This window comes from Chanodichthys erythropterus, chromosome 16 (genome assembly GCF_024489055.1).
Source record: "Chanodichthys erythropterus isolate Z2021 chromosome 16, ASM2448905v1, whole genome shotgun sequence".
In the NCBI taxonomy this organism is placed as follows: Eukaryota; Metazoa; Chordata; class Actinopteri; order Cypriniformes; family Xenocyprididae; genus Chanodichthys; species Chanodichthys erythropterus.
In genome coordinates, this window is record NC_090236.1 from 43080840 (window position 1) to 43094024 (window position 13185).

General features: G+C 36.0%; 1 long non-coding RNA gene across 1 annotated transcript; it reads left to right on the top strand.

The window, feature by feature from the left end:
* Positions 1-624: 624 nt before the first annotated feature.
* LOC137002406 (uncharacterized) lies at positions 625-3883 on the top strand. The gene is made up of 4 exons (XR_010891861.1): positions 625-742; positions 1002-1092; positions 1401-1475; positions 3434-3883. It is a non-coding gene; the product is annotated as an uncharacterized lncRNA (long non-coding RNA).
* The last annotated feature ends 9302 nt before the right edge of the window (positions 3884-13185 follow it).

Consider the following 13185-nt stretch of genomic DNA (forward strand, 5'->3'; position numbering starts at 1 on the left):
GACCAGCATAATTCCCATGCTGGTCTATGCTGGTATGTGCTGGTCCATGCTGGTTTGGTGCTGGTTTAGCTGGTGGACCAGCAAGACAATGCTGGTCTACCAGCATGATCTTGCTGGTGATGCTGGTCAACCAGCATGGTCTTGCTGGTGATGCTGGTCTACCAGCATGGTCTCGCTGGTGATGCTGGTCAACCAGCTGACTTAATATCTATATCAAAAACTTGGTATAAAAAAAACTGCCTATGGGCACGCTTTCAAATAAAATAACGTGGTTGAATGTTTGTAAAATAAATAAATAAATAAATAAATAAATAAGTTATAAAAGTGCCACAATTGTCCCACTATGCTGGGGTGGTGGCATTTTGCTCCTATAGGGTCATAAAACTTCAAAATGAGTTTTAAATTCATGATTTAATATTAATGAGATTTTTTTATGTAATGTTTTAATTCTAGATGTTTAGTGCTGCATGACTGTGACGTGTTTTAATGCGTGTGCGCGCCGAACCGCTTTCAAACACTGGAGCAGCGCGGAGTTGCCATGGAAACGGAGAAACAACAACTGACAAGCAGCAAAAACGGCAGTTTAGTCGCTAAAATCACACGAATAACACACACAACTGTTCTTGACACTTCTCTAACATGTAATTGACACACTTATGTTGAATATTTACTTTACAGAAACAGTTTAGTGTTTTCGAAAAAATCCGTTATCATCTCCATTAGCATCCCGTTTTCAGAAGAGGTAGGCTAACTCTAACGATCGATTTGTTTATAATAGTATAGGCTTTTAATCATATCTTTATGTGAAGATGATGTGTAGAGGTTTATGTGTAGAGGTTTTGATAGTTTTGTAAAGGTTTTGCTGTCTATGGGTGAATTTATAAACGTAAATGTAGCCTACTGTTAATCGGTGAAGTAACTTGCAGGGAGTACAAGTTTTCAAAAGCGTTTTGATCTCTCATGGTAAACAAATATTGATAAACATTGTTCTGTGATTTCAGCAGCGACAAAATAACCCCTCTACAACAGAGGGAAAGCTCCCAAGATTTCAGCATTTCTGAAGGAACCTGCTGACAGAAGAAGGAAACACAGGTGAAACTCACCAATTAACTCCATATCCATTTTTTCCACAATATTTTTTACCTACCATACATCGGTTATTTTCTTCTTTTATTTTCTCAAATTTACAGTTTTTATTTATTTAATTTGTTTTAAGAGGGCTTTGACATCCAAATGTAAGTGACACTGTATGAGCAATATTTAATGAATAAGTAAACAAAAAAACATAAATTCAGTTTTCTGTGTATTCTTCTTTTCCTGCTGTAGCTTCTTTTCTTTTAATAAACCTGGCATTGAATAATAATATTGTTGGCTCTGTGACAAATTGTTTATGTTTCTAGATCCTTCCCTGTCGATGCCCTGCACCATAGCAGAGTTGGAGCGGATAAAAAAGTTCCTGTCGGACCAAATGACTAGTAAGTAAAGCCTCTTAAACATGCACTAATGTTCAAAAGTGTGGGGTCGATAAGATTTTTAATGTTTTTAAAGTATCTTCTGTTCACAAAGGCTGCGTTCATTGGATCAACATACAGTAAAACTTAAAAAAAAAAAAAAATTAAATACTTTTAATATGTGAATATATAGCAAAGTGTAATTTATTCCTGTGATCAAAGCTGAATTTTCAGCATCATTACTCCAGTCTTCAGTGTCACATGATCCTTCAGAAATAATTCTATTATGCTGATTTGATGCTCAAGAAACATTTCTAATTATTATCAATGTTGAAAACAGTTGTGCTGCTTCGTTTTTTTTTTTTTTTTTTTTCAGGATTCTTTATTTAATAGAAGTTAAAAAAGAACAACATTTTTTTGAAACAGAAATATTTCCTCTCACTTTTGGTCAATTTAATGCATCCTTGCTGAATAAAAATGTGAATTTCTTAAAAAAAAAAAAAAAAAATATATATATATATATATATATATATATATATATATATATATATATATATATATATATATATATATTACACTACAGTTTATAGGTTTGGGATCAACAAATCCTGTGGGGGAAAAAATAATAATAATAATAATAAAAATGGGTTTAAACTGTTAAAACAATTTTCACACCAATATTAATCAGCACAACTGTTTTCAGCATTGATAATAATCCGAAATGTTTCTTGAGCAGCAAATCATCATATCAAAGTCGGGTGTGTCTCATACGTCCTTAAAAGTGAAGCCGCGGGCTCTTTGATCGCCCCCTGGTGGCTGGATGCAGTACAAGTCATAAACCCGCCCTCTCAATGCAAACGAATGGCACTTGTCAAAATAACAAAAAATTAATTACACATACAATAAAATTTTCCGAAAGATGGTTTTAGTCATTTAAGATAGTTGTTATCATGCTGATATATATTCAATTTTTGATCAGTGTGATTTTTGCAAGCAATTTGGTGCTATAGAAACGGGGCGTGTCGTCACGATTTACAGTTGATTGACAGCTTCTCTGAGGACTGTCGGAGCTTTGAGGGGAGATTGAAGATGAATAAATAACTTATTTTTCGATTTCTGTGTTATTTCTCACTGACAAAAGTTGTTGTTCAGCAGTAAACTGTCCTAACCGACCTACAGATCTGACGGATCACTGAGTTTTTTTCGGTCACGTTAAATGTGGGCTTTATAAGCTAAATGGTATTAGCCAAGATAACACGGCTAATGTTAGCCATGACGGAAAAAGCAGGTGATCATAATCTGGCAGTTACTAATTATCTTTATAGGTATAAAATAATAATTATCAGGACAAAACTAATCCTACTCTAGTTAATTAAAGAGCACTGTCTAATGTTACAGCAATCGATCTGCTGTAGAGTTAGTTCAACTTTACCGAGGTTTCAAAAATATTATTGCTCTAGGAACAGAATATTTTTTTACAAGTATAATTTTAATTTGTGTATAATTTATTTATTTAAAATACATCAATTACGATATGTTGTTTTGACCTAGTTATGAGTAATTTAGTTTAAAACTGAACAATGTGCATTAATAAACTTTCAAATAAATGTAAATTCCTTATTGCCAGATGTAATTAACATCGTTTAAGCCAAATGAAAAAGGGAGGAGGAAAAGAAAAATATAATAAACAATAGATAATAAAACAAATAGGTGATCTGATCTTGGTGACGCAGACGTCTGGGCGGAAGTTTGATACCGCGACTCCGCCTCCGCCTCCTGGTTTCACTGACGAGTCTTTCTGCGCATGCCCAGGTTCCAACATGTTAACGCCCATCATCGTCCGTTTTACCTTCAGTTCATCACAAGGGAAGGAAGCGGCGTCACGTCGTCCATCTTTTTTTACAGTCTATGATCAAAGTCCATTAAAAGAGGAAGTTCTAATCTTTCTCTTGTTGCTGTTGCTGTTTCTCTTTCTATCTCAGGATGCCCAGCAAGGTTACTAGAGGTTACAACAGCTCCACTTTGGATCCAGCCTCACTTGTGAAGACTTCAGATGATGGAAACTATAGATGGACTTACAAAACTAACAGATATTATCCTTATATTGTAATCATTGGTCCCGTTTCACAGACAGGGCTTAGATTAAGTCAAGATTAGGTTTTAGTTAAATTAGGACATTTAAGTAGCTTTTTTAAACATGCTTTAGAAAAAAAATAACATTACTGTTGTGCATCTTGACACAAAACAATGACACTGACATATTTTAAGATATGCTTTCAGTTTAAGGGTTAGTTCACTCCAAAATTACATTTCTGTCATTAATTATTCACTCTCTTGTTGTTCCAAACCTGTAAGAACTTCACTAAGTTTTCAATTACCTTTCTGGATGTCAAAAGGTGCAATGACGTTGCTGTCTATGTGTGGATCAGATACCCTCGGATTTCATCAGAAATATCTTAATTTGTGTTCCGGAGATGAACAAAGGTCTTACAGGTGTGGAACGATAAGAGGGTGAGTAATCAATGACAGAAATTTTATTTTTGGGTGAACTAATCCTTTAAGCCTTGTCTGTGAAACTGGGCAAGTGCCTCAAAGGGAAGGTTTGCATGACAGTTTTGCTGACAAATAGACATGGATATCTCTATGGAAGCTTGTTGCCATCACTAAATAAAAAAAAATTTAATTGTAGGGCTGCACGATTTATTGCACAATATGGAAAATATCATTGAACTTGATTGCAATTATCACTTAAACACGATTTTTAGTTCGATTATGAAATCGCAAAGGCTGCGATTCATTTTTTTTTTTTTATGCGCGGCTTGTCAATTAACTCCAAATGCTAGTCCATCTGAAAGCACTGCGAGTTTAAGTTGCTTATAATGTACATTTTAAAAAGCAACAAGCGTCAAACGTCTTTCCAGACATGAGAAGCATTTATTAACATCTTGTCCAACAAAAGACAACATTTAATAAAATGTCTTTACTCCAAACTCACTTCATAACGAGTTTAGCATCCTGTGTAGATGATGTGGCTTCTTACACAGAATAAGGCTGTCGTGTGTTTATCAGTCATGTTTAATCAATCGAAACGTTTCAATTATGACTTTATAACTCGCAATTCTGACTTTATATCTCGCAATTTTGACTTTATATTTCACAATTCTGACTGTATATCTTACAATTCTGACTATATCTCGCAATTCTGACTTTATATCTCACAAATCTGACTTTATAACTCACAATTCTGACTATATCTCGCAATTCTGACTTTATAACACAATTTTGACTTTATAACTCACAATTCTGACTATAACTCGCAATTCTGACTTTATATCTCGTAATTCTGACTTTATAAGTCGCAATTCTGACTTTATATCTCGCAATTCTGACTTTATAACTCACAATTCTGACTTTATTTTTCACAATTCTGACTTAATATCATGCAATTCTGACTATAACTCGCAACTCAACAGACCAAAAAAACATCCTTAAAAATTTGAGCACTTACAATGAATTATTGTTGAATTAATGTTTTATTGTAATTTGCTTGCTGAGCCAGATGACTGTTGTTTTTGTTAAAAAAATATTATTATTGTGTTAATGTTGTTTACTGAACATTATATTATTATTATTAAATTAACTTATGTGTATTAATAAAAGCTTGTATTTTCATGATTTTCATAACAAAATTCAATGTAGTTGTAAATAGAATAAAATAAAACTGTATACCAGCACCAGCATCCCATTCCAGCAAGACCAGCATATGTTGTGTTTTGGTGCTGGTATGATGATGACCAGCATACCAGCACCAGCAACCCATGCTGGTGGTCACCAGCAAACCAGCACCAGCATCCCATTCCAGCAAGACCAGCATATGTTGTGTTTTGGTGCTGGTATGATGATGACCAGCATACCAGCACCAAAACACAACATATGCTGGTGACCAGCATACCAGCACCAAAACACAACATATGCTGGTCACCAGCATACCAGCACCAAAACACAACATATGATGATGACCAGCATACCAGCACCAAAACACAACATATGCTGGTGACCAGCATACCAGCGCCAAAACACAACATATGCTGGTCACCAGCATACCAGCTCCAAAACACAACATATGATGATGACCAGCATACCAGCACCAAAACACAACATATGCTGGTGACCAGCATACCAGCACCAAAACACAACATATGCTGGTCACCAGCATACCAGCACCAAAACACAACATATGCTGGTGACCAGCATACCAGCACCAAAACACAACATATGCTGGTGACCAGCATACCAACACCAAAAACACAACATATGCTGGTCACCAGCATACCAGCACCAAAACACAACATATGCTGGTCACCAGCATACCAGCACCAAAACACCAAAACACAACATATGCTGGTGACCAGCAAACCAGCACCAAAACACAACTTATGCTGGTCTTGCTGGAATGGGATGCTGGTGCTGGTATGCTGGTCTATGCTGGTTTTTCCAACAGCAAAACCTTTACAAAACTATCAAAACCTCTACACATAAACCTCTACACATCATCTACACATAAAGATGTGATTAAAAGCAAACTATTATAAACAAATCGATCGTTAGAGTTAGCCTACCTCTTCTGAAAACGGGATGCTAACGGAGATGATAACGGAGTTTTTCGAAGACACTAAACTGTTTCTGTAAATTAAATATTCAACATAAGTGTGTCAATTACATGTTAGAGAAGTGTCAAGAACAGTTGTGTGTGTTATTCGTGTGATTTTAGCGACTTAACTCACATAAAAGAAGTGAAAACAACAGCGAGAGGCTGCTGTTTTTGCTGCTTGTCAGTTGTTGTTTCTCCGTTTCCATGGTAACTCTGCGCCGCTCCAGTGTTTGAAAGCGGTTCGGCGCGCACACGCATTAAAACACGTCACAGTCATGCAGCACTTACATAAATAAACATCTAGAATTGAAACATTACATTAAAAAAATCTCATTAATATTAAATCATGAATTTAAAACTCATTTTGTAGTTTTATGACCATATAGGAGCAAAATGCCACCCCAGCATAGTGGGACAATTGTGGCAATTTTATAACTTAATAAGTGTGTAACTTTTATAACTTAATTATTTATTTTTTTACAAACATTCAACCACTTTATTTTATTTGAAAGCGTGCCAATTTTATACCAAGTTTTTGATATAGATATTAAGTCAGTCTTAATATTTTTTATTCAGACTTTCAGATTCTTTTTAACTGTAAAAATAATATAAAATAAATACACACTTATCAAAAAAGATGTCCTGTAAGCGCTTAGTAGAAACTGGACCGATTATCGGCTTGCCACTGGTGTACCAACGGTGGCCCAGCAGCGGCAAACCGCTGGTGACGTGCCACCCAAAAAACGCTGTCAGATCGACGGCATTTTCAGATTGGTCGGCTTGCCGATGGTGTGCCGACGGTGGTCCGACCGTTTCAAGCCGCTGACTTTGTGCCGCCCAAAAAACGCTGGGTAATGAGCTAAAATAAAACAAAAAAATGCTGGTAGACCAGCATCACCAGCAGGACCATGCTGGTAGACCAGCATCACCAACAAGACCATGCTGGTTGACCAGCATCACCAGCGAGACCATGATGGTTGACCAGGGGCGATTCTAGGATTTTGATTTTAGGGGGGCTCAGCCCCCAATAAGGGTATGATTAAAAAAATATTATTTGACTGACTGTTGCCAGTGCCCAAGGATGTCGACCGGAAGTTGAAGTCGGCTGCGTGCCGCCATCTTGTAGCAGAACTTCACTTGCGTTAGCATCCCATTGACTCCCATTCATTTTGGCGTCACTTTGACAGCGAATAACTTTACATCTGAGGCGTTTAAAGACTCCATTTGTCCATAATTTATTTCTAAACATACACGACAATGTATAAAGGGCTCCATTACCTTCTATGTTACATTATGGCCCCGTAGAAACAGTTTTTGTAAAAATAGGCTAACGATTGCGTCATAACCACTCGACTCTCTGTCGCACAGTAGAGAAATTACCGTACAGACAGGAGGAGAAGCTCGCAGGCAATAGTATGCATTAACTTAATATGGCGTACTGGCGTTACATTTTAAAATACTATACAAAATAATTAATCAGAATACTTACTCCTGCTCACTCACGCCAAAGAACTCCCCGCTCAAGCTCGCCGTCTCTGCAAGATCAACGATGGCAGTTTGCACGCACAGCTACTAGAAGATTTACATCTGTCAGACAGGTTGCGGACGTCATCAAGCTTAGTTTGAGTCTGCGCGTCAGAAAGGGAAGTGCTAAAAATCGCTAAAAATGGGCTTCACTTGTCTCAATTGAGTTCCAATGGGGTCGCTGTGTCCATTTCTTTTACTGTCTATGACTGTTGCTCATTTGCAGACCTACTCCCGCACGACAAGAAAAAATGTTGTATATCCATCTACAATGAAATATTTTAGTTTTTTTAGCCTTTATAATCAACAATACAGTTGGATATTCATAAAGTCACCCCATGAAAATTGATGTCATTTTAAGTATTTTAACTAACCAGCTAATATTCATTAAGAATATAGACAAACCATGTATTAATGTAATTGTCTATTGGCAATATGATTAATCTGTTCTATATTTATTTCTATTTATTAAAAATAACAACATGAATTATCAATTCAAATCTAGTATAAATAGTATAAATCAAGAAAATCAAAAATCCCTTTACTCTACACTTATTTATGTATCATGACACTCCTCCTGATTCATTATTACTTAATACAAAACTATATTTAATAATACAAAACAAAATAACTCCACATTCTCTCTCTGGGCCATCTAACGTAGTGCTTTCAGACAATGATGTGTGTCATTTCTGTGCATGCCCACTGAGCAAATGGACGTCCAAAAGACGTCATTTCGACGTCTTTGTCGGACGTTGAAAAGACGTCCCCAGAAGAGCCAGAATGAAAGTTTTTATGACGTCTTTTTTCGACGTCGTTTGGACGTCTTTTTTCGACGTTGTTTGGACGTCATTGTTGCACGTTGAACAGACGTCCCATGAGGAGCCAGAAGTTTTTATGACGTCTTTTTACGACGTCGTTTGGACGTCCAATATTGACATTTATAGGATGTCTCAAGAAGGTTAAAATTTAGTTAAAATGTGTTACAAAATCAGCTGCAGACTCACTTTAGACATCATTTATACTGCTTCTGCGTCAAATAAACACTTTACACTTTGCATTCAATTAAAACATTTATTTCAACGTAAAGTCCATATGTGATTGTATATGTGTATACCCAGAAATAACAAAAACATATAATAGTGGGTTAAAAAAACATATTTTACGAGCAATTCCATGCAAATATCAATCTTACTGAACCATTTTTTGTGCATTTAGTTCTGTATTTTACAGCTGTTTTAATAGAAATTTGAAGGAAATCGCTATTATCCACCACATATGAGGGGTACACTTAGCAAAATTACATCTTTATCCAATATTGCATTTTTAGATAAATATTTGTACCTTAATTATATAATAAATTAATGATGTTTTTTTTATTTATTTTTTTTATGACAGCTATTACATGATCTTGATCAATAACACATATGATCAACAACGAAATAGATGTGTCGGTCAGTTAGATCATTTTAAAACTTAAATAGCCACAACTTATAGGTTGCAAGTGCGTCTGTTTCTGATATGAAGATTTATTTTAATATGGATCGCACACTTTAACGTTGACCTAGATAAATGTGCACGTTTTTATGCTAAGTATTAATGCACTTACATGACATGGAGGCACCGGCGAGATCACTTGCATTCCTGACATTTCCCCGACACAATAATTATTAGGCTATTTTTGTCAGTGATTTGCAGCAAGCTTTCTGCATGCGCTTGAGCACGTATTAAATTATGCCTATATATATCAAAGGCTCATTATGGTTTATTATATTAATGTAATATATAGTCCACTAGAAAATTTTTATAGTCAAATAAATTCCGCTTTCAAAACCATCACGTCTGTAACATTGATCTTTCCTAAATGCGAAAACGCAAATCAAAATAAAATAGATATGTTATGTTCTGTGAAGAGTCAATCAATCTCCATTTGGTAGATACTGTTGCTAAGTAAAAAAAATATGTTGTCCGTTTTTTTGTCATGTCCGCAAAGCAAGTGCATTTCCCTCATCTAAAATATAAAACGCAGTTATAGGTTGAAATTTTTCTGATGTCTAGACTCTATTTTCAGGGGTTTAGAAAAATATAAACAGATGATTCAATATATTGGTAATGAATACATTCTATAAATATTTATGTTTCAAGTTATGCCTGCAAATGTCACATCCATAATGCTGGAATTGCTCGTACATAACATTTAGAAACAACATAAATAACAAACAACAATCCATAACATTCTTATGAAGTCTTTTTAAAAATATTATTGTGTGTGTCCCACTCCTTCCTTTCTTGTTGTGCATGAAGGTGCTCAGAAGCATGTTTTTTATCATCTCCTCTCAGTTGCATCTTGACTCCATTTCATTACTGCGTCTGTATAGGATTGGAAAGATAGAAATTATAAATATGCAAAAACAGACTGTTGTCATACACCAAGTACACATATATTAATTATATATTATTATATATATTATAAGAAAATGGCAAGGTTTGAAATCACTTCATAAATTCATAGCTTTTGCAGCACTGCACCAACTGTACTCTATTTTCCTTTGCCTTATGATTTTTATTTACAATAATGACATCCGATGTACAGAAGCCAATGGCACGTCTTAGTGGCACATCCAGTCTGTATTGGCAGTGTCAGTGGCTATTAGGGGTGTAATGGTTAGAATTGCTCACGGTTCAGTTTGTATCATGGTTTCAGTACAGTTCTGTATGTGCTATTCAGGGAAAAAAGGATTACCATCACATAAAAATAAAGAAAATAAGAACAAAGAATCTACAATCTACTGCAAGCAACAGCACAAATAAATTCAATAGAGCAAAAAATACAAACTTTCCTTTTGGTATCTTCATTTAAAAGGCCCTCGATGGTTCAAATTGGTAAAATGTACACATTTTCAGTGGTCAAAAACCAAATGTGGGTCACTTTGCATACAGCTGATACTTTTTTTTTTGTTTTAAAGAGCAATGTCTGAAGAACAAATAATGTTGAAACTAGAAATGTATCTCGTGATTTTCTATCATCTCAGTTGCATAGAACATACCTGAGTGCCATAAGTACACTTTTTCCAAAGTTTGCATGCCTGCAAATTATTAGATATTAAAGATATCTTAATATCCTTCTTAATATCCTTCTAGATTCTCATTCTTAATAAACTTTACTTTGAGAAAGAGACGAAGAGAAAGTAAGTAGACAAGGAAGACCCCTACAAACTATCCCTGCGTCTCAATCAGCTCCCTAGCTTCCTAGATCGTGTATCAGTATACCGTGTAAATGAATGTGGCCGACTCCCTGATCAGTGCCCTAACTACTGAACTAGGGAGCTGATTGAGACGCACTGTCATGATCACCGTCTGTCCCTGTCACGCCCCGGACTACATCTCCCACAATCCTTTCTGCCAGTCACATGTTCTCTCCTTGTTAATCCCCACACCCAGCTGCAGCTCATTACACAGACTACAAAAGACTCATACACACATCACCTCAGGGCTAGGGCCGTTTCTCAATATGCGTACTTGTGTTCTTGTGGACTTGTGAAACGTCATCAGTCGCTGTCCAAGTACTGTTCCAATTCAAAGTTCGCATCTAGCCAAGTTCAGTTCAAATCCCCAGATGTGTTCTTGATCCGCCCCTTTTATCGAGGATGCATCGAGAGGTGACTTGTGCAGACTTGAGACAGCCAGGTATCCCAGAATGCATCTCGTACTAACCAGCAAGCGTCAATAGTAAAGGAGAAACCCCGCATAATTTAAACATATTACTGTTATTATGTCATGATATGTAGTTTTAAGAGTTTTTCAGGTGAAAATGTGCTGGTTTAAAGCTCAAATTTGTGGTTTATTGATAAAGATTGTGCCTTTCTGACAATTTGATCTGACGTTTAATAAAGCTTTGCGTGTGGATCTTACTCTGAGTCCTGCCTTCGTTACACGCACGCTATGGGTGCTCTGCCAGTTCTTGGCCACACCAATAGATGTATATTATTTCTGTATTTTTACTGTTTTTTTCTTTTACATTCAAGAAATATAGTTGAGAAATTCTATTTAATGTCTATTCACTACCGTTCACTTGCACTACTGTCATTGTGACTTATTTGCACTACCGTTTCTGACTACCATCTCTCATATGTTGTATATATGCCATTTTATATCTGCTTTTTTATCTTATTTAACTTTATTAAAGGTGCTATAGAGGATGTTTTGTTTTATACATTTTTGCAATATTACTTGAAACTGTCTTTACTAACTGATAAAAGACTATTTATTAGGTGCTTTGAAAGGAATAATATCAATATACATCATCTGTGCACGAGGTAGGGCCTTAAAAACATCAGCCAATCGTTTACGTGATCATCGCATAAACGATTGGCCCTCTGCCTTGTCAATCACTGCCATTATATTCCTTGTGAGAGACGTGCGCGGATTGGCCCTCTTGGCCAATCATGGCAGTGTATAAAACAAAACATCCTCTATAGCACCTTTAATATCATAAATATTTTATTTGCACTAACGTTAAGCACAAGCGCCACATACTGTCAAATCGCTTGGGTATGATCACACAAAAGCGTCTCGAAAAATGCTGGCGATAAGCGTGTTTGATATTCGTCCCGGTGTGTACAGGCCTTGAGAATCTAGAAGGATATTAAGATATCTTGAATACTCTTAGGATGCTTTCACACTGGCAGTTTAGTTCGAAACGGGGCTAAGTTCGCATGAAAAGTTGAGGCAAAAAAGGAAGAAGTGCTTTTTACCATTGTAGAAATTGCCACTGTTGGCATATAATGAAACAAAGATTGCTGAAGTCAAATTGTCATTCTGACCCCCTCTGCAAAATAGTGGATTACTCAGTAAATGAGTAATGAGTTCATGGTCAGGGACTATTTTACCCATCAGAAGGAATGCTTTAGTGAAAGTTTACTTCATAAAAGTTGCATTGATACATATTTTTGGCTTTAATATTTGTATTGTGTGGTATCCGTTTTATAAAAGCAATAAGGTACTCAAGGAGCGGCATTTAATAGACAGAGCCGTAGTTCACTGATAACCCCCGCAATATCGCGTTCAATATCGATATGAATCGCCGTCGATATTGAACGCGATATTGCGTGGTTTGTCAGTGAACTACGGCTCTGTCTATTAAATGCCGCTCCATTTGAAAGCAGGTGATGGCAATTTAGCGGTAATCAGGGAACCGGCTTTACTGACGAAATGCGCGTGACAAAAGCATTTGATATATCGCCCAGCCCTACACAGAATGACAGACAAGTTTAAGTTTGAGACTTTACTTACTAGCCATATTGTTCATAACTTGGAGATGTTATCTGACAGGAGGTCCATTCAACTCTGCTGGCATCAGCATGGAAGAATCTAGGAGCATAAATGATTTGTCAACAATATTATTATATAATGTTAGGTTTGTTAGAAATACAGTACCATGCGAAAGATTGGGAACCCCTTGCAGAATTTTTGAAAATTTGAATAATTTTAACAAAATAAGAGAGATCAAAGATATTTACATATAGTCCACAAAACAAAAAAATTGCTGAATTTATTCAA